General features: G+C 38.5%; 1 pseudogene; it reads right to left on the reverse strand.

The window, feature by feature from the left end:
• Nucleotides 1-2505: 2505 nt before the first annotated feature.
• On the reverse strand, nt 2506-3248 carry LOC117032069 (28S ribosomal protein S15, mitochondrial-like; annotated as a pseudogene).
• Nucleotides 3249-4397: the final 1149 nt, after the last annotated feature.

A 4397-nucleotide genomic window follows, 5' to 3' on the forward strand; every position in this document is an offset into this window, starting at 1 on the left:
GATGTTATAGTTTTTTTTTTGACTCAATTCGTTTAAAATGTTTCTTTTTACCCCCTGTCATAATCTTCCCTCACTAATTTCTGTAAGCAGTATTTTTTTAGAAAATGCTCCGAAGGATCTAGTACATGCCCAGGCAACTAACATCAAGATTTTTCAAAATAGAGTAGTGTTTTTAATTTCTAAAACAGTCAGTTGCAAAAATTACATGGCTTTGAGGGATAATCACACACATACACCCTACAAATAATGTGATAGTTCTTTGAAAAGAAACTTGGACTGTTTTGCTCATCTTGATATTGGGGAGTATATTCTTACTGGTAACTATTTTCTTGACATGTGAATAATATAAGTGTAATTTCACAAGCTATTCACCCATCCACCTTTTTACCCACTCACCCATTCATTTATTCAATAAATATCCTCTGAATGCCTATCAGCCAGGTATTACATAAATAATACAGAGATGTTTCTTGCAGGAAGTTTATGATTTACTGGAGGAGATAAGATGTATTAAGTAATAATACACAATATATTGCAACATTCTTAACTCTTCCCTAGGAGCAGACCCTGCATGGAACACCTGTTTGCCCTTTCAATTGCTACAGCTAATTTTTTGCACACATTCTCTCCTGTGCTCTGTTGCACAACTCAAACTCAGAATGAGACTGCTGGTGCTCCTTTCATGTTCTTTGGGGTTAAAATTCTCTGCCTGACGTACACGCACAATCCCTATAATATTTATGAGAGTTACTAGCTCCAGCAGGAGGCTCTGCCCCTGAAGCTGTTGGAAGGCATTTGAACAGCTTTTCAGTGAAGATTAATGGTTACAGAAAAGAAAAAAAATCTAGGTCTGTCAGCTGGAAGTTAACTCGAAGTGATATAACAGAAGAAAGCCAGCGAGAATACTTCACAAGCGAGGTGTGTTTAGGAGTTTACGATGGAACTGAAGTTTTGATGAATTACATGTATAATGCTACTGACAGGAAAGTGTCAAAGTTTGTGGCTAACAACAGAGAATGTAATTAGGGTTACTATTCCAGAATGCCAAAGCACACCAACAATCTGCTTGTTTAAGAGAATAGTAAGCAAATGCATTTGTTTGGGTTAAATTCATTTGCCAAGACGGACTTAGAAAGAAAGCTGTCCTAAGTGGAATTGTGTTGCCGTAAAAGGCACCGATTATACTTCCAATGACGCAGGCTTTCAAACTTCTAGTGAGCATAGAATCCTGCAGTTAAAGTGTTTCACTCTTTCTGTCTTTCTGGTCTTCCTTTGTCTCTCTGGGTTGAGAATCTAGATGGAAAAACAGTGAAGAATCAACTAACTTGGAGGTTTGGTTCAGGAGTTTTAGTTATTCCCTAAATACTTACTGTATTTTGCTTATTTCTGAAAATGCAATTGAGACAAATTCCACTGTTTGATTTTCTTTGGAATCTTATCTGTTCTTATCGTGGCTGAGAAGCTTATGACTTCTTAGACGTAAGTTCCTACAAGGTGTTCTGTAAACATCGATTCAACAATTTGGTGCTATAGTCATTTGCCAAGAGTTCCTCATTCCCCCACTCATTTTAGGGGTCTAGAATCTCAGACATTCTGCTGCATTCCACGTAATAGAAAGCTGCAGGGAAGAACCAGGCAGGATCTCATCATCTTTATGATTAAAACAGAGTTCTTTATCACTCACCCCCAACTGTCAATATAGTCTGCCTAGAAAAGACATCATCTGAGACAGAATCTGTAGTCAAATGTCCTCATCCTTCCAGAACAAGCTGTCCTACTCCTCTGTCCTGAAGGGAAGGCTGTGTTATTATGAGTCTGAGCAGATGGTTACCTGCCCCTTTGAGATGGTCTGGTGTCTGTGGTACTTGACACATCTTTTTTTCTTCTGTTTGTTAAACGTCATCAGTGCAAAAAAAAAAAAAAGATCTTTCTGAATAATAAATTTGAGAAGTATGTATTTCTACAGGGTACAAATCTGTATGTTCTCACTTGCATTTCATGAACCTTATTGAGGTTAATACACTTAAGAGCAGGAATAAGAAATATTAGCTAGGCTTAGAATATGTACAATTAGAAAGTAACTGCACATGAGGGAAGAATTATATTTTTCAAGGTTAGGATTTGGGCAAAGCACGTTCTGAATGATTATAATTCCTTGGTTTCAACAAGTTTCTGTGAAATATAGGACAACTAGGAATTGTTTTGTAAGCATACTTAAGTAATCATACTTAAGTAATCATAAGATACTTAAGTAATCACAACAGCAATGATTACATTGTACTACTACTAATAATATACTATGTGCTGTGATTTTTTTTACAAGCATTATCATTTAATTTTCACAGCTCTTGAGAATAAGTATATTATTTTGGTGATAAGCATTTATAGGTTTAAAAAATATTTAGTGATTTGCCAAAGTCATACCATGTTGAAACTTAAAGCAAAGATATATCATCTTGGAGTCTCATCCTTTTTAAAATTTTTTTTTTTTAACTTTAACAAAATTTATTGATTTTCCTTGATTGCCTCTGGCCTGTCTTTGGCATGACTCGCATGGGCTGCTGCTACGGTTTTTAAGGCACTTTTCTGCTTCTTTAGCTTTTGAGCCTCCTGGAAAACACGAATCCACAGAGCCTTCTTGGTCGCCCAGCGGAGGTGGTAGTACACAGGGATAAAGGTGTACTCAATCCCCAGCTCCTTGCACGTCTTCTCAAAGACATTATAGTTAGTCTTATGGAGGTTTTTGAGCATCTTTTTCCTCTGGTCATTGCTCATCAGCAGACAGCGCTTTTGGGCTTTGACCTTTCCATGTCTCAGCATGTGTTCTTCTAATTGTGGATCTTGACAGTTAAGGAAACAATTCCATCCTCCAGGGTGCTGGTGTCCTTAGGTTTGCCATGACCTTGTTCATCAGCTGTTCTTGCTTGATTTTTAGCTTCTCCTTCCGGTTGGCCATTTCCAAAGCCCCGAGCATTTTCACCACATCATCAGCTTTCTCTATTCCAAGGATGTTCTGATTATCTGAGCAGCGTGGGAGGGAGTGTGTTCTTTTCTTGGCTGGGCAGGAATGGTTTCTGGATGGCATATCCGCAGGTGGCTGGGAGGATGAGAACACGAGGAGCTGAGGGAAGGCCCCAGTGGTCGGAGGGAAGCCGGGCACACTCTCCACTTGGCAGCCCAAGGACTGGGGCCTGGGTCACTGTCTGGGTCCGAATGGAACTCAGTGCCCTCCACGCCACCCTCAGCATGGTGACTTCTGATCTCCGCAGGTGGAGCTGCCATTGCCTCCGCGGTAAGGCCTGGGTTACATGGACCCAGCCTCATCCCTTTACTTCTTGATGTTGCTATTTGTTACTTGAACAGTATAGCCCAAGGCAGGATTGTTCGCACACAAGCACTTCTAGATATTGGGAGGAATCGCAGAGAGTACCAGGACTGCATCGCTTTAGATTCAGTGGCTTTTTTCTCCCCTTTTCTCTAGAGGTCACTTACGCCATAAGTGTCATACGGTATATATAAACAACTGAGGGTATATTAAAAAAACAACTATAATCCTGACAGAAAAATTGATGGTAAATAATAGGTCAAAGGATTGTAATGGGATAAATTTACTGCAAAACGAGAGAAGAAAGCTTAATTTTGTATTTTGGCAGTTTTAAATTCCTTTTTATTAAATTTAGTTTTGCTCTGTGGTTTCTTTGAATGTTTTGGGTCACATCTATTTATTTCTCTATACTAGAGAGGCTTGCTGATTTTAGCTTAATGCCTTGCCTCAAGTGACACCAATATTTTGTAGTCAAATTTTAAGGTGCATTAAAAATTTTATGTAATAGTATGCCTGCATTATTTCCAAATTAAATAAGTTTTTCCCTGATTTTAGAAGGCTTACAAAGTTGTAGTGCTTTTTACTGGAATATTCAGCAAGTCCTCCTGAACTGTGTTTAAAGGCTGCCCCTGAAAAGCAGAAATTGCTCCACTGGGTCATATCTGAATTTGCTATCCACACACTCATCACAAGGTTGGATCCAGCCCAGTGTGGGTGTTAAGATTCTTTTTTTGAACACAATGTTGATCAAAGTTTCGTTTGGTGTCCATTCAATGGTTGGCCAACTTTTGGAAGCTATATGCCTGGTCTTCATCTGTATGATGACATTTAAAATATTATGTACCGGAAATACATTATAATATCTAGGAGGTATTTTTAAGGAAGAAGTTTTTCCCAGCTGAGCTATGAAACTGCTTTCTCTAACTTAGGATTTTTTCCTTCTCACGTAGCTGCCTCACCTTTTCTTAGCCAGAGCTCATTTTACATACGTATTTTACCATAATACAGTATATTTATTCACTTTATTTATCAATTCTTTCACTTATTTGTGGTGGTGTTTCTTCCATTAGAC

This window comes from Rhinolophus ferrumequinum, chromosome 12 (assembly GCF_004115265.2).
Source record: "Rhinolophus ferrumequinum isolate MPI-CBG mRhiFer1 chromosome 12, mRhiFer1_v1.p, whole genome shotgun sequence".
Taxonomy (NCBI): domain Eukaryota; kingdom Metazoa; phylum Chordata; class Mammalia; order Chiroptera; family Rhinolophidae; genus Rhinolophus; species Rhinolophus ferrumequinum.